The 18994-nt window shown below is 34.8% G+C and overlaps 1 long non-coding RNA gene across 1 annotated transcript; it reads right to left on the reverse strand.

Moving 5' to 3' along the window:
* Positions 1-4144: 4144 nt before the first annotated feature.
* On the reverse strand, positions 4145-18994 carry LOC120301203. Its single transcript, XR_005554828.1, has 4 exons — positions 18454-18994; positions 11615-11649; positions 9293-9389; positions 4145-4695 (listed from the first exon to the last, which is right to left on the reverse strand). It is a non-coding gene; the product is annotated as an uncharacterized LOC120301203 (long non-coding RNA).

Consider the following 18994-nt stretch of genomic DNA (forward strand, 5'->3'; position numbering starts at 1 on the left):
AACTAAGAGGTTCTTCATATCTCTAGGTATCTTGCACTGGGCAATAAGAAGAAAAAAAATCTCGACAGATCGGTAGAAAGGTGGAAAGCAGCATCTGATTGTTGGCAGAGTAACTTAAGAAAGAAAATAGAAAATAGAATAGGGAATGATTGTCTGGAAAAGAAAAGCTGATGTGACATGAAATTGTTGAATGATGGAGTTAAGAGAAAAATGGAATTGGAACAACTTCATAGAACTGAAGCGTAGGAATGTATAAATTGGGGAAGAAAGGGTGGGGCAGAAGATGGGAAATTGAAATCGGAAAGGCAGTGGTGGCCAGGAAATTGAACCGATTCTTTTTACTCCAGGTAGTTAGCACATAAACATTTTAGAAATATATACTCTTCTGGCTTTTCACTTCTGCTTGTTGACTGCATGAATATTAATTGTGCATCACTTGTCAGTAACTGTTTTCTCTAGCTGCTACTGACTATGCTTAAATGGTGGAAGCAGTTTGTAGGAAAGGAATACCAACCCAACTCAGAAACTAAAAGCAGAAAGATTTGTCCCAGCTATTCTGCTCTGGCAATACTAAGTTAGCTTGCAGATAATATTTAAACATTATAAAATAAAGAAACCCCAGTTCAAGTTGCAACTAGCATTCACAATAATTACTTTTCTCCCACTAAAAATTCTATCCCCTGGTTAATATATTGAAAAATGTCTCTTTTTGTCTATGTGCAGTGTATTTATTGTATACAAGTACAAGGATGGGGAAAAAAGCCTACATTAACCATAAAGGTGATAATGGAAGGTCTTTATTGCATTAGTGGTAGATGACTTCTTCCATTGCATTTGTCTGTTACTGATGGGTGAACTTGAGATACTTCAGAGGGCATTGTGATAAGCACTCCAAAGGGTGGCTGATTAAATTTGCAGCTAAACCCCTTTACAATTTAATCCTGCAGTTTTCCACAAACTTTTTTTTCTCTGATTGAACAAAAACAGGGAAAGTACACTGGTTAAAAAAAAATCCAGAAACTAGCCTTCCAATATCAGAAAGCTCTCTACTTTTTAGTCATGTCCATATTTTTAAGCCCAAATAAGTGGTATGTCTGTCAGATGTCATTAAGTCAATCACTATTCTTTCTTTTATTAAGTCTCATACAATTCCAGACTATCTTTAACTTACATCATAGAATATCATAGAAATGGGTGTGTGTGTTTGTGTGTGTGTGTGTGTGTGTGTGTGTGTGTGATGAAAATAAAACTGGATTAACCATCACTGGGCATTGCATAAAAATTGCACTTAATGCCCAATGTCTTGTTGGAAACTTCTCACAGAAAGTATGGACCTATTTCCTTCACCTGAAAGACAAAAAAAAAGAAAGAAAGAAAGAAAGAAAGAAAGAAAGAAAGAAAGAAAGAAAGAGGGAGGGAGGAAGGAGGGAAGGAAGGAAGGAAGGAAGGAAGGAAGGAAGGAAGGAAGGAAGGAAGGAAGGAAGGAACACGCACAAACACAAATAAACACAGAGAAGCTTCACCAGTCAGAGCGACCTCAAGAGAAGCAAGCAACCTTCACATGTCTGCGGGACAATCTGGTACTGCGTTGTAGTATACTGCTCTCTTCTCTATGTAGGGGTGTTTCTGTTGGGTACATTTATAAGGTACAGTTGTGGACCAGCTATATACTTAAGAAAAAACAGTGAAAGAACAAAGATTTAAGCTGCAATTCTGTGTACCTTCAGACAAAGTTTTGAATTCAACAAGCCTTTTTTCCCCACTAGGAAGATAGGGAAAAGATCTTTTTGTAAAGTTGCAGCCATCTGCACATTTCTAAAAAAAAAAAATCTTGTCTGTAACTATATTATTCTTCATGGTTTTGAATCTATTTTTTTATTTAATACCTGCCTACTTACTTAAAAGGGCTTCTATGCCACTTGGGTTGATATACATATTAATTAAATAAAAATGTAATTTGGTTTTGGTATAGTATAAGGTTGCTAGATCTAAACTGCAAAATTCTACATTTGCTGATGTTAGATACCTGTATGTTAGATATCAGCAAAGGACAGTGGGTTTTTTATATTTTTATATTTCTCTGTTGTTATTGGATGGCCATCTCAATTGTTGTAGACCCTAGTATAGTCTGGACATTAATTTGTAAATACTAGATCATGTTCTATTGGCTGAGTGAGAATAGCAACCCAGTGTCTTCTGATTTATTCAAAATATCTGCCAAAACAGACTATGATTATCCATCAAGCTTCATGTACCTTCATATGTGTTGAACTATAACTCCCTGCATTTCTCTCATTTGATAATGAAGGGCTATTGGGAATTGAACTTCACCAATTTACAAATGAACAAACAAACGCTGTTTAGTTTTCCCAATTTCTTTTTTGTGATGGTGGCAACTTATCAAATGCAAAAAGTTAATTTTGTAAGTAATTACACTGACGGCACAATATTTGAACTACTGAAAACTGGAAGGAATTCAGAGGGAAGATAAACAATTTGAAGAAATAGCATATTGGCAAATGTAAAGCGAAAGTACCATATTGGATTCATCAGATACTTACAATCTGCATGCCTCCATCTCTTAGCTTTTCTCTCTCTCTCCATTCATGCTCAGTTATTATTATTATTTTATCATGGACATTATCTGAAAAGTCATCTGACATTTCACTTAAAGGATGCTAAATTGAGAATTCACCCGCAGAGCTAATAACTAAATTTTGTGAGTGAAATTTGATACCTGAAATGGAAAATGTTAATTTGTTCAACATGAATGGTTATATTACTAGGACAGATATTACATTTTCCAGTGCCTTTAGCCTTTTGTTGAACAATATGCATATCACAGCTCTAATGCCAGGCGATTGAGACATGTCTCCCTTTTTGGCCTTTACAAAAAGAAAAAAAGAATAATAATAATAATAATAATTCTGATTCATTTTTGAACAGAAATGTATTTTCCCAAATCTGTTCCATAAGAAATAAGCTGCCAAGGACAGACGTCAAAGAAAATATTTGCTACTACCAGCTTCACAACATTATGCAAACTTTTAGGATTCTTTTTTTATACTAATTACCTTACTTAAATATTTTATTAATTCGATCAGACAAAGTCATGAAAGAAAAGTCAATTAATAGCTTGGGGGTTGGGGGAGAAAGACAAAGAAAAACAGACAGAAAAACAGATAGGATGATGATTTCATCATACAAGTTTCATTTGTACTTCATTTTTTGGAATGCAAATATACAATGGCATTTCTGAAATGACATTATGTGCAACAATTGTCTTTCTGCCATCATTGTGGATTCATGCAAACATCTGTCTATTGCCTATGACAGCAGTTACCATGAGCAGAATAGTCTATCTCTTTTTCACAATCTAGCACCAACCAAGAAATTTCCAATGAAGGAGAATATTTGCAGGGTTGAAATGAGGGGTCCTTGGTGCTCTCTGAGCTTGCTTGTTTTCTTGCAGAGGTTTCATTACCCTAACTAGGTAACATAATCAGTGCTAGTCACTGACTGACTAGCACTGATGATGTTACCTAGTTAGGGTAATGAAAATGTCTGCAGGAGAACAAGCAAGCTCAGAGAGCACTAAAGACCCGTCAAGAAATTTCCTCCTTCCCTCCCTTCCTTGACCTTACATATGGATTAAAAGGAGTGACAGTGGGCCAGTTAAAATCACCATCATTCTAAAATAATAATAATAATAATAATTGTGTTCCATAGGTAATGTTGTAAAATTCAACCATGTAATGTTCTTGCTGGAGATGATGTTGATAAAAAAAAATACTCATTTCCACAGCTTAAATCTATACAATGATAAAATAGTAAATAGAAGCCAAAAGAGCAATTCTGCCCAAACTCTTCTATTAAATTATAATACTTGACTACACTAAAGATGCAACCCCATTGACGCAGGTCTAACATTAAAGACCCACTTTTTTGAATATAATTTCCCCAAGATAAGATTGGTCCCTATTTTACTGACTTTTGGTAAGTCCCTTAAAATCTGGTCACTGGGCTTAGAGATCCCACTGAAGTCGGAGAGAGCTAAATTGTTATATTGCTTGTAAGTATGGAATGTAATCTTCCATGGTTTTGGTTTCATTATAGTTTTAATTGCTTTTTAATGGTTCTGTTTTTTATTGTTTTGATTGCTTAGTTCTAACTGTGTGTGCTGCCTAAAGTCACATGTCACATGAAATGAGTGGCTATATAAATTTAATTAATTAATTAACAAATGACCAAAAATACACCCCGTAGTCATATAAAGAGTAATGTGTACCCACAATACCAGAGCAGCGATGTTCAGTAAATCAAATTGTGAATCCACTGAACTAATACACATAGTTTGTGATGGTTCAAAGAGACAGGGTATGAAAAGCTGCTTAGACAAAGAAATGCCCAAAGGGAATAAAATAAATTCCTTTTTTGCAATACATTTTCAGGCTGCTTTATTTGCAATAAAAGGTTGATTAATAAACTCAGTAACAAGATGCCTTCTGCAGTCCATGAAGATATAAGTAGGATCATTATCATACATTATTATTTTCATTATATACATCACAATGTGATATCATAGCTGTCCCTTCTTTAGCTGGTGTTGTCCTTCATTCATACTGAAGATTTCCAGAATATCATAATGTATTGGATTATTATATGTATGAGTCCAAGCAGTGTGGCCTTGTGTAACTGACAGATAGAAAGAGAAGGAAGCTATTATTATTATGGTTTCTACCTGCAGGTTTGACTTGAATATAGTTGGCAGCTTTATAAGTATACAGAATATCATAAAAGGTATTGTGTGTAGACCTTTTTATATCATGATTTTCTACTATGAATCTTCTATTTTATAACTTTATTATTCTGCATATTTCTAGTTCTTTTTGAAGTAAGGTTTTAATGTTTTTAAAATGTAACCTTTTATTTATATAATTACATATAGTTCTCTACCCCTTTTATTGATTGACATATTAAATATTACAGTTGCTATTCAGACAGACAATAACGCTAATTTAATAACTTACAGGTAGACATCACATACTGACCACAATTGGGACTGGCAACTCTGCAGGGATTTAGTACAACTTGGAGTGCTAAATGAAACACCAGCATAGCACAATTTATTTTTGCTTCATTTTCTTTCTATGGTAGGGACAAACATCTTGAACTGATTTCCAAGAGTTGCAAAATATTCTATATACACTCAAAAAAGTATACAGGTAGTCCTCCCTTACCAGCCGTTTAAAGTTACCATGGCATTGAAAAAGGGGATTTGCAGAATCTTTATGGTTGTGTGATTGCTATTCAGGCACTTGACAACGAGTGTACATTTAAGATGCTTGCAGTATCTCATGGTTACATGATTGGCATTTGTGACCTTCTCTGCTGGCTTCCCACAAACAAATTCAATGGGAAAATCAGCAGGAAGTTGCCTGCTGTTGGGGTGATCATGTGACAATGTGCTCAATGAACATTTGTGATTTGCTTAATGACTGTAGCCAGAACTATTGTTATTGTAATTCAGTATGGACATGTGACATTGTATTTTATGTCTGCAAAGTTTCCTGTCCCAATTGTCTTATTTGGAACTACCTGTAAATTATTAAGCTATCAAGCTAAGATAATCTGCAGTGTTATGTTTGATTGACAAACTGTACTGCAAAATTCAGAGAAGGGTATATTTGAAATTGGATAAGTGTACATTCATGTGAGAATTAAATAATTTCTCCCCCATCTCTACTTACCTAGTTTCTAGAACTGTCTTTAAAAAGAGATATCAGGAAACTCTGTTTTGCTTGCTGTTGAAATGTTTATTTTTCTACAGGCCTGTGAATGCTTTTCCATTTTAATGTACTTTCCATTTTTTTTTAAGATTGGTACTATTCATTTTCTTTTCTTTTATAGAATTATCTTGAGTAGCATTTCTGTAATAATTATTTTTAGGTGGATTGTTAAACTGATATACCCTAAAACGCTTCTATTGCTTAATCGAAATGTTGCAGGAATGGGTTGCTTCAGTAACTAATATTGATATTATTCCTTTGGGACATCATTTCATGTGAAACTAGCATTTCTTCATAAAGTGAATTTGTATAGTTGAACACTTTTAGGAAATCTGAATAGTTGCTGTAACTACATGGGAAAAATGGGTTGGAAACAGACCATGCAAAAACTCCGCATATTAAAGTCAGTTCCGCTGTTCTCCTGAAACAACAAGTTGACTTAACAAAATTATTGTATTGTGTACTGTATTTATACTAGTTATCTTGTAACTCTTATACCTTTTCAGCAACTACGGTAGCATATTGCAAAGATGTTATTTCACCAAACAGGCACTTTGTGACCAATTATATAAAGATTCAAGCTTTGGTGATGAGTAGAAATGTAACTTAAAGCAAAATACTGTTTATTGTGCCATTTTATTACTCATAGTAAAGAAATTCATATTGATTATATTTGGTTTTATTTGGGCTTTTCCTCTCTACTTCTTTCATTTGCTATGTGTAATTGATACTTGGTCCTAATGAGTAACAACAGTAGAATTGCTTTCTTAACTGTTCTCAACTGTTCAGTTGTGTATGGGATGATCTAACTAGTAAATTGTTGTTGTTGTTTAACTCAGTCTGAAAACTCTGAGGAACTACATACATGTTGCTTTGATTATTGAACCGCTGGCAGATGCCTTCTTATGGATCTTTGAAAATTTGTTATTAAATTGTACACTTTATTATTACAGAAAGTAAAAAAAAATAACTAAATATGCAAGGAGTAATCATGACAACTATACTTACTTATGACAAGATTAGTTTTGGGCCACATTATGTTTAGTAGTTTATTGTTTATTTATTGATTGATTAGTCTTGCAACCTTATCAATAAAATAAAATATAGTACATAGTCTAATTTCAGAAGAAGATATAAAGGAGGAATTAAGGAGGAATTAAAGTGATAAAATACAAGTGTGTTAATACACAGACAGTAATTAGGTAAATGAATCTCCCTTGCAGGGGAATCCAATTTGTTCAATGTATTGGGCTCATAGGATGACTGCCTTAGTTGTAAACTTAGTAGTTCTATGTACGGTATGTACATTTGAGCCCAGGAGGAAATATGACAATTTATGATTTGGATCCCAGGGCACTGTTATTTTCAAAAGGGATGATAAATATTTAAGCCTGATGGGAACATATCCATTTTAGGATAATGAGGTTTGCAGATTGTTGGTAGGATCAAAACCTTTTTTAAGTGAAGACTTGGCACGGAAGGCATGTTGTGAATACCATTTGCAATGAACTTACATTTGATGGGTCCCAGGAGACAGGTCTTCTCGGTCATGGGGCAAACCTGATGGAACATTCTTCTCTCCCACCCAACTTCCACTCAGGTTAACTCAATCCCTATCAATGTTCTGAAAGTCCCTCAAGGTCTGGTTACGTTATTAGATTTGGGAGTCCCAGGGAAACAGTGATATTCTAAGATGGCTCCCCTATTGTGGTTTTTATTCTCACTCTCTCTGTGCTTTGTGGTTTCTGTATTTTAATTTTTAATAATATTTTAATTTTTAATAAAGACTGTTTATATTTTTTACAATTATTGTTTTTATATTGTTGCTTGACTTGACTATTGCAGGCTGCCCAGAATCATTTCTTGTGAGATGAATGGTGATATAAATTTGATGAGTAAATAAATAAATATTTGGCAGATTTTTGTTAACATACATTATGTTGCTTTATGCATGGTAAACAACTGGCTGCATGAGCAAGTTAAATACTGAATACTTCTACAGCTTATAAAAGTCTCTTGTATGCTTTATTAAATTAGCAATGAGAATTGCACAACTGCTGTGTGGATCTTATTAAAATCAGGATCACTCTTAGAAGGTTAATCTATATATCTCAAGATATAGCAATAACCATTAAGATATTTTAATAGTAATAAAAGAGAATGTCAGCTTAATTTACAGTGCTAATGGGTTTTGCATATATGGTGTGTCTGCTTTACTATTATAATAAAAGAGAAAATACTGTTGACTAAAAATAGCAGGATTTCATAGACACTATGAAAGCAATAAAAAAAGTTCCAAGGAAAAATAGAATATGTACAACCACGCTAAGTTTGTTTTAATAAAAACTATATATATATATATATATATTCTAAAGTATTATAAGCATAATTATAATTAATTGCAGTCATTAGAAACTCATGTTATTTTATGGTCATTACCTGCAAGAATTATCTATATTAAAATATTATTTTATAATGAGTCCTGAACATGTGCTATAAAACCATACAAAAGTTTTAAAAATCCTGTTCTGCTTCCTGCTAAGTTATTTCCTATCGTCTCTTAAAGAAGGCATTGTTATACCAGTTCTTGTCACATTATTATTCTTATGGCCTTGGGTTTAGAACTTGCAGTCTGGCAGAACTTAAAATATTAATGTGTGATAAACGTAATCCACAAATCACTTATATACATCCCAATAAACGCTTGCATTGTAAATTGCATGGCAGCGTGTAATGTTTGCAGTCCTAGGGACAGGAAGGAAAATGATGTTTTGCATTTTAGCGGTGTCTAAATCACTCTACCTTGTTTTCCGTTGTACAATAATGGGGTTATTTTTATCATAGATTTAGAAGCATGGCGTTTTCAGCCTGCAGAAAGGTCACAGAGTGCTCAAAATACATCACTACAGTACAAGAGGTAAACTTAAGTGGCAACTTCTTAAATAAAAATCCAATTCTAAATTTGGTAGATGAGGAAAAAAATGAGGGCAAAATGGGAAGCTAATATATTCTCATCCACCACCACCACCCCTTTTTTTTACTGCAGCTGTGACTATAAATTTGTATTTGGTGGTTAACTTGTTGGCCTAGGTACCAGGAAACCATGAGTTTTAATCTTGCCTTTGGGATGAAAAATCAGCTGAGTGGGTTTTTTGGGCCAGTCACTGTTTCTCAGTTCAACCCATCTCACACGGTTATTGTTGTGGGGAAAATGGGAGGAGGAAGGAGACTTAGGTATGAGGGTAAAGATTCATTCTCCAAGCTTGTGGTTTTGTTTCCAAATGTTTCTTTACCAGGCTAGGTAACCAACCCACAAACTCTGAGAACAAACCTTCACCCTCATCCTACATCTGAGCTACAGACATTCACCACTATTGCAGTACTAGGTATGTTTGTTGCCTTGAGTTATTTATAAATAATAATAAAAGTTAGATAAAAGTCAAATAAATAAAAATATAAATCAATTAGCTGGTATTGTTTCTACATTATACGTTTGAGAGAACCTTTGTCCACATTTATGCTCCACTCTGAGAAATCAAATCCTCCTCTCCATTTTCCCATTGAGAAATGTCCCTTGCTTCCACCATTCTTCATGAAGTACTTTAAAAGAAAGAAAGAAATTGCCATCTTGGTTAAAGCAGCGACATTTCAGTAAAACAGCAGTGAAAGATTGATACCTAGGATTTCAGTCTAATTTGGATTATTGCATTGTTCAGGTCTCCAAGGTTTCTAACAATACTTTAGCATCCATTCAGACTCTTCACTGTAGCTGCCAGCCTTATTGTCCTGAAAATATTTCTTCTGAATGCTTCCAGATAACACTTAGGCCACTAGCTTTTCAGTCTCCCAGTTAAGAGAATGACATGTATCATTTCAATATCTTACTGTCCCTTTCCTAATCTAATACCCATATAAGAGCTATCCTTATAAGGTAGACCCACCTGATAGCAGTAGTGTCTCATTTTCCATTGCATCTATGAATGTATTCCAGAGGTGAAAGATTGGCAGTGCTGACCCTGGTTTGCCACTGCTTTTCTCTTGATAGTTCAAATTATCCCCCTTTTTAATTAACCTGTCTGAAATAGTGTCAATATCCCACCAGGTATGTGTTTACAGTTGAGACACAAAACTCTGATCGATTCTTCTGCTTGTATCCACAAAGCTTTTATATTAGCCTTGCCTTTGTGATTAGCGCATAGATGTCAATCCTACTCTTGGGCATGCAATCAACTTGACTGATGAGAATAAAACTTCTTTCTGCATATAAATGGTTGACTAAAGGCACTGTGATCTTAATAGGAGTCTCCTGCCTAAGATAATACCTTGCAAAGCAATCTGTTATATCTAGCTTGGTGGGTTTATACCAAGATTGAAAGAAATCCATTGACACTATTAAGATGAGGTTCTGTCAGAAGCTTAGGAATCACTGAGAGATGCTCTTGATTCATGTTTCTGTATGCCCAATCCGAATGAACATTTTGAGCAAAACTCATTCCATAAACTGACAAATGAAACTAATGCATCTTATTGCCTGTCTCAGTTGATACCCAAGGTTTTATTTATTATTATTTTTCTCTTATTACCCTCAGACCTAGGAAATTTGTCACATTTCATTTCTTATAATAGTTGGCACCACACATTTCTCTCTCTTAAACAATACACGTTGAGTTTCTTTGTCATTCCTCCTCATCAATAGACCATCCCTTTAAAAAAAAAAGTATTATTCATTACTAAATTTATATCCCATCTTTCTTCTTTATCAGTACTCAACATTGCTTAAAAATAACTCCTGGGAGTTTACTCTCCTTTATTTCCCGTTCTAATCTTATTTGAGTCATAGTTATGCTAAATGTCCTTTAAGGTAAAGTATTCAGTCAATATGGTTAAATTCCAATCATATGTCGATTCCCCAGGCACAGAATTTTCAGATTTTGGGAGCCTCCAATTCTGAGACAAGGAGGACTATGCCGGAGAAATAGAAATGTGATTTAGCAGAAACAGCCCCACAGAGTGTGCCAACTGCCTCAAGTGCAATATGTTGGTGGGATGGGAGGGCTGGGAAGAAACAGTTATATAAGGACCTCATGGTCCATCTTGAATGTCCTAAGCTAATTTGATGCTTTCAGGTACAAGGAGAGAATGATGCTTTCTGAATAGGGAGAGTAGCATATTGCCTTTAATGTCTGGAATAAAAACAGAATTGCATTATCCTTGAGATTTAGAAATCTGGATAGACAAATTCTGGTGGATAGCTCATGAGTGGAGCTTGGTAAGAATTGACAATAAACTAACAGCAGTATTAAGTATTGATAGCTGCTTGAAGTCAATTCAGTTTAGTCAAGTCAATTCAACTCAGTCAACTTAAACCAATTCAGTTCAGTTTAATAACTGGATGAGATGAATTGTTTAAAAACTCTTCGGAAACTTCTAAGAAGGTTGCAAAATTCCTATTAATAGCTATATTTGTTAGAAACCTTCTGATTCCCTCTCCATGCTAATAACTGCTAGTTGCTAAATATTTGGGATTTCCTGACATTTTTTTAAAAAAATCCCTTTATAGTTATTGCATTGTATGCTGGTCTTTTATTGTGTTTGATCTTAGATCACAAATAAAATTTTGATTGAGAATCAGTTAAAGCAGAAAATAGTCTGCCTTCTTTTAACCCCATCCAATCTCTGGTATTTTCTCTGGAAAGCTTGAAAAGTTTGCTTTGATCCTGGCAGATTAAATTGAAGAGATCTGGCAAATCTAAGCTGTATGCATTATACTAATAAATGCTTGAATCACATTAGTGTTGTATTTCTGTTCAAGTATTTGAACATACCTTTAGGAGGAAAGTTTTATGCTCAGAGATTCATACTGTAGAAGAAAACAAAATTAAAGAATGATAAGCATAGTGCAAAGGAATAGGGAAATAAATTAGGCTGAGATAAAAGAATGTTTGAAATTGTTAACTCATAATGGTAAAATAAAGGAGCCATTTTCTTGCAAATTTGATGCAACATGTCATATGTCATTCCTGTGTCTTCTTTACATTTTCTATTTCCTTTCTTTGGTTTTTACATCCATCAAAATTCCACCAAATAATAAGATGTTCAGAGAACTACTCTTTGGGTTTTTAAAAAGGTAAAAGAAGCAAAAATGGGAAAAATTGGACTTAAGTTTGACAAATACTACAGTATGGTTTATCTGCAAATTATACTTTTAAAACAAACAAACAAACCAAAACAAAACATCAGTACATTTAATTCTCACATAATATGACACAGACTTCAGGAAAATATATATATATATAACATAATAATGTGTCTCAAATTGTAGAACCAACTATCAGCAGAAAGTTTCATTCTTTCTCCCAAGCAGCAAAACACAGTAATTTCTGTTTGATCTAATATATCCTTTCTAACTTGTCGGAACAAAGGATATACAATAATCTACAGTGGTCTCTACAGTCAGGTAAACCAACACACTTTATTTGGGAGACTAATTTGGCTAGCATGCTGAAGTGAAGTTTGCTATATATTGAGCTCATATAATGGCAATGCTGTAGATTGTTTTTAGACCCCAGCTGTGGATTATGTTAATTTAATTTTATTGCTTTGTATATTTTTTTATCAAATATGGTTTGATTGTTTTTTGTAGTTTTATTGTTTTAACATTGTCGTATGCTACCCAGAGCCTTGCAGTTGAGATGGGCAACGATGTAATTTGAACAAACATATATATTTGATCATACAAATGCCACATATTTGTAATAGAAGGTTAGTGCAACATTTCACGGATCCTTTCCCTCTCATTCATGCCCAGTTCTTAATTTTTGCTTTGAAAACTCAGTTTCCCAAAGATTGACCTTCTAAACCTGAATTCAAAAGTACCTAGGTGTAATTGTTAAGTTATATTAATCCAAAAGATTAATTATCTGTAATCCTCCCCTCTATTCAAGACAAAGGTGCATCTCGTTTAATAGAGTGCAGAAATGGATCCCATGTATCTTTTCCAAATTGGATGCTTTGATGCACAGATACATGAGGATTTGTGGGCGAGTGGGGAGGGGTTGGGTGGCTGGGCATGGAAAAATGTATGAACAGTAATGAAGAAAAAAACAATAGGATCCTAAGAACCAGGCTTCACTGTGAGATAACATACAGTACCTAGGGAATGGAACAGTGTATTAAGAGAATCATGAAAACGTTCTTGAAAATTGCAAGATGCAATTGTTGTTCCCTTTTACTTCCTCTCTGTCTGTAACTAGTCTGATTGTTCACAAGCCTCTTTATGGCTCAAGAATGGGTGAGTAGGGTGGACCAGAGAGGACCCAAGGGTGGCTTATGCAAGGCCTTTGCTAAATCTCTGGCAATTACTTGAGCCTCTTTATGTTTTTTTTTATAAATAACTTAATGCAATTTAACAGATTATTTTAAACAAAGGTAATGATTTTTAGATAATTCTTGATCGTAATTGTAATGTATTGAGTTAAAATTATGAAACAGGTTGTTGGAATCTGTATAGGAACGGTTAGCTGACCATATGGTTTGCCAGCCAGACTTTCGGTCTACAGACTAGTTAGTATGCATTTAAGCGGGAGAACACTGTAATCTGATTGTTTGCCACCTCCTGAGCTGAGTGTATAAAAAGGGGTGGAGCATGTGCTTTTCAGTTTCGGTTTTGCCTCCTTTGCATGAAACTTAATTTGTCTCCCCTCTTAATCTGATTGAAATTTACTTCCAAGGTTAGCAATATTATTTCTCTCTAGCACATACCTTTGACTGAGTGAAAGCAAACATACTGCCTTTCCATGCTGTTTTTTTTTAAAATCATTTAAACCAATGTTTCTCAAACTTGATGTTTTTGGGTCCCCTTAGATTCTTAAAAATTGTAGAAGATGGCAAAGACCTTTTATTTATGTGGATGGTATTTATCAATATTTACTGTATTAGAAATTAAAATTGAGAATTTTTAAAAATATTTGTTTATTTAACTTGGTGAATCCCATGAAAGGATCTCAGAGATTCCTAAGGATTTCCAGACCACTCTTTGAGAACCACAGCTCTAAACCAATTGTAAGAAAAGAGATTCTATTAATCAACTCCCATCAGGAAGGGTGCAGTTGCATCCAAAAGCAGCTAAAAGACCATAGGTTCTCTGTCCCTAATTTAATCCTCCTTTATTCTGGATATGGAGGTAGTCCTCACTTAGTGACAATTGGGACCAGCAACCAGTTCATAAGCCTAGCAGTCACTAAGCAAAACTGCAACTGTGCTCTGACCTCAGTTTTGCTTTGCTCTGCACACCTGCAAAGGCTGCAAGTGCAAGGACAGTTGCAAAGTTATGTTTTATCATCACTGTCAGAGTGAATGGTTGCTGTATGAGGCAGTCACGAAATAAGGACTACCTGTAAAGGATACTATGTTTGATTGTGGTATACAAATGAAATGAATTATACTAGTGTAAAAATAGAATTTATGCTAGTGTGAATCTCAATGCAATATGTGGCCTTAAAATGAATACTGTCATGTCACAGAAAATTACAGCACAAAATAACAATAATATAGAAGCTGTCTTCCCCTAGAGAGCTCAAGCATTTAGCAATAGCACTTAGACTTATATACTGCTTCACAGTGCTTTATAACTCTCACTAAGTGGTTTACTGAGTCAGCATATATTGCCCCCAACAATCTGGGTCCTCATTTTATCAACCTTGAAAGGATTGAAAACTGAGTCAACCTTTAGCTCAGTGGTTCTCAACCTGTGGGTCGGGACCCCATTTGGGGTCGAACGACCATTTCATGGGGGTCACCAAACAACGCAGTCCACCATTTTTTCCCCCTTTTCTTTAGCTGTGCTACTCCCTTTTATTCTATTGGCTTTTGAAAGACAATAGAACAGACTCTCTTGAATAGAGTCTAATTCTATTGGCTTTCAAAAGCCAATAGGAATTGTCCAGGCTGTCTCTGCCCTGCTGAGCCCGCCAAAAGTCCCATTCTGCAAACAGTGGTGCACCAGTTGAGTAGTCCTCGACTTACGACCGGTTGAGTAGTCCTCGACTTACAACCGGTTGGGGGGTCACGGCATTAAAAAGGTTGAGAACCACTGCTTTAGCTGGTGAGAATCGAACTGCTGGCAGTTGGCAAAATTAGCCTGCAATAGTGCATTCTAACCATTTTGCCACCACGACTCTTATCAAGCATATATAATATCTGGCCTCACTGTGGGGTGAGAGAAACAGATATTGTTATGACCCAGGTGGTCAAGGCAAGGCAGGCCATGACAGATATACTGACCCAGAGCCATTCAACAAGTTATAGCACCCTCTGTAACAAACTAACTCTTTGTTTTTACCACCAAGAAGGAAACTTTGGGATTAAAAATAAAGCAATATGAGGAAAAAAACTCAAACCGAATATGCATATTTGTGCATCCCTTTTAGCATTCTTGTCCATTTTCCATCATATGACATTCCTGCTTCTTTCCTTGGCATTCCTCCAAGCACTGATTAAAAAACAACAACAACAACAACAACAACAAAAAACTCCCTTGAAAGTTTAAAATCATACTGGGATTACATAATTCACTGTGCCATATGTTCTAATACCCATCTTTTTCAGCTTTAAATGACTTTCAGTGTTGACACAGTGGGGGTGAGATTATCGTGGGAGGGAGTCGGGGAGGGTTTCCATTATTATTTTGAAATATGCTTCTGAGAAATAGTTGACTCTAATAAATACAGGATGTTTCTCAGTCAGCCATAGGAAATCAAGGTTGATATCTATACCTCTGTAGGTCTCAGCTTGCCAAATTTAAGTGACATGAGGTTCTTTCTGCTTTTCAGCTATAAAATACAGCAGAAATGTAAAATGGAAAGAGGGACTGCTATAGTTTCCACCATCTGCTATTTGATTTCCTCTTGTTTCTTTTCTGAACTTCCCATATTTTTCCAAACTCTTATTCATCATGGAAATAAATTTTGAAGCATATCCAAAAATTAAATTGTTATGGGGTGGTGGGAACACAGAGTGATTTCCCCCAGCATATCACATAGAAAAAAATAAACCTTATTCAAGGCCATGCATTTGAATGCTAGCAGTCATTTCTAGTTTCCCCATGTTCTCCTGATTGCACACTCTTTAATGTACAAAAACCAATGGAGAAAAAAAATTAAATTGACATAGCAAGAATAATATGGAAGAAATTGCCTAAATGAACATTGGGCCTTCAAACTCTTAAGAAGAACTTGATTGTAGCCCTTGTGTAGATTCAGCCTTAGCACAGAAATGAGCAACTATTGACTGTTTGATGAAATGCAAAATAATTACAGCATCACACTTCCGAATGAAAGCAAAAAACAAAACAAAAACAAACTATTGTTGTTGTAAATATGTTCAAAAACATCCTCTAATTAACACACAAAGATATAACTATGGATTATGGTATTAAGCTCATTTAATCTTTAAGTTTATCACTAAATCTAGATCACTTAGAAACATATTGCATTATCTGGCCATTTTTAAAATACATACAAACACATATTCTGAACCCAATCTTTAAAATCAGGAGAGTATTTTTTTTCTAACTATATTCAATTATTTTGTTTGTTTGGCTTAATAGAGCTAAAGTTCTTCATGAGAAGACAAACTCTAATTTTACATGTTTTCCCTAAAATTGTACTGGCATATGTAGTGATTGGAAACCAAAACAAAGCTGTACAAGACCAGAGTATATGAGCTAAAGAACTTTCAAGTTTCTTGCAATGCCAACATACAAAATCTGAAATTCATTCTTTTTTAAAACTTTCTTGAGGGGTCCAATAAACATAAAATGACATTCTTTGATGAATTTATTTCATTTTTTAAATTATAATTAGTATATTTTACATTTCTTAATTGCTGAAATTGTTGCTTCTCAACCTATCATTATTTTAAATCTTCATTCTGCAAATTAGATATATAACTAATACTAACTTCCATTTTATTATTTAATTCTTTATCAAATTGAATTGTTCGTTTCCATTCAGGGTTTACTTCTCTTGGGGAAAAGAAATGAGTAATCAGAAGGACTATATAAATCAGGGGTGTCAAACTGCAGGTCGACAGGCCAGATGCGTCACACAGAAGCTTTGCCCACCCCAGCTCTGGTAAGGGGAAAAAAGTCACGATATGTCGTGACACGTCACGTGATGTGGTAAGTTTGACACCCCTGATATAAATCTCTTGAGGCATTTTATTTTGCAAGATCAGAGCCTCTTCTGACCCTAGCTCTTAAAAATTGGAAGCAATATTTCTCACTATTTGGGGGGCAGGAAATATAACGACCATATAAATTAATTGAGGAGAGAGGGAAAGGGGAGACGTTTCCTTCCATAACAGAAGAATAAAACAGGGAGCTTCATTTGTTCCATATATCATGTATGGATGGTCATACAGATGTTCATTTGGATTTTTTCAGCCCTGAGCTCAAAGACTTAACATAGAACAAAGTCTGACACAAGCAGAGAAGGTGTGCGAAATAATTTTATAATTATAAAATTAATGCTAGGTCTCTAGAAATGCAAAGTAACTCACACTAATCTTTTGTGGATATGTAACAAATTCCAGCAGAAGACCAAAGCTATTTTTCTTTTGAGTCAAACAAGGATTAATCTAAAACAAAGACTACTTCATCTTTCAGTTGATTCCTTTCATCTAGTTTTTGGATGTTTGTCAAGATCTAGTTTAGTGTTAATGTCAAAACTTATCCAACATTTTTTGGAGTGATCATTATATAGAAAAAAATAACAAAGACACTGCTTAACTACTATTCATTCATTTTCAACTGAAACAAATGCATTAACCTGGCACTTTTGTTCAGATTAAATTAACAACAACATCCAAAAACCTTGACTGGCAATACAAATCTCTGTGGCTTATACTGAGAATTTGGCATAAATCTTCACAAGCAATTAGTCTAATCCATACCATTAAAACAAAGAGAGAGAGAGAGAGAGAGAGAGAGAGAGAGAGTAAGTGTTTGGTAATTAAGGTACTGGTGTAGAAATTAGAAGTTCTAGTCCCATCTTAGATATGAAAGCCAGCTGGTGACTTTGATCTAGTAACTTTCTTTCAGATCAACCTACCTTACAGAGTTGTTGTGGGAAAAAAGGAGGAAGAAGGAATATTATGCATGTTTGTTATCTAGAGTTACTTATAAAGAAATAAAAAATCTAATAAATAAGAAATAAAATTATCTAATAAATAAGAAATAAAATTAAATGACTGTTGGGCTTTCAAATTCTGTGAGATTATTGGCTTTCTTGGCTAATGTGTGTTTTATTATACACCTCCTTTGTTACTTTCACCTTCTTCTCAACAACCCAATGTAAATTTAGATGGTGGCATAGGGTAGGGTTAATTAGTTAGGATGGGGAGTTTCATTACTAGCACCATACAGTGCTGTTATCTGTAAAACTATGTCTGTTTGAGTGTGTAAATGTATTTGTTTGAACACTTCAGAATAAAGCAAATGAAGCCTAGCTATACTTAGTCCACAAAATATTGGTGGTGTCATGGAAAAACCCAATGAAAATGACAAGAGACAGCAACACAAAGAATAATTCTTACTTTGAGATTCAGAGGTTTATTCTGCTAATCATTTAAAACATAGCAAGCATAATAACACAACATCACTTACATTAATAACCCATTGCAATGAGGTCCACTGACACAGCACTCCGAAGGATAGCTATAGGCCAATGGCCCGGAGCTAGTCTTGAGCTATCATTTTGATACTTTTATTCTAATGACCACCCACAGATAATCATTATCTTGCAAAATCTGTTCCTTGTTCTTTCGTGCTGACCAGCAATTTCCACATACACCCGTGTACATCTGAAACCTTCATCCATCTGTTACTTTCAGTTCCTCTTTTCCCACGGTTACAATGCTCATGTTCTAAATATATATGTAAAACTATCTACTTTGCAATTTCATATTGCACATATTGCAACAGCTTAGCAAATTACAAATAATTCCTCTATATAGTGAAACAGTTTGAGTTAAAGCTTTGTTTTAAATCATTACTGTGGGGCCTATCTTATCTTGTTCCAAGCCTTATCTTACTCTATGACAGTGGTTCTCAACCTGTGGGTCAGGACCCCATTTGGGGTCGATGACCATTTCACGGGGGTCGCCAAACAACGCAGTCCATCATTTTTTTCCCCCTTTTCCTTAGC

Source organism: Crotalus tigris, unplaced genomic scaffold (assembly GCF_016545835.1).
Source record: "Crotalus tigris isolate CLP2741 ecotype Arizona unplaced genomic scaffold, ASM1654583v1 scf7180000024370.6872682, whole genome shotgun sequence".
NCBI lineage: Eukaryota > Metazoa > Chordata > Lepidosauria > Squamata > Viperidae > Crotalus > Crotalus tigris.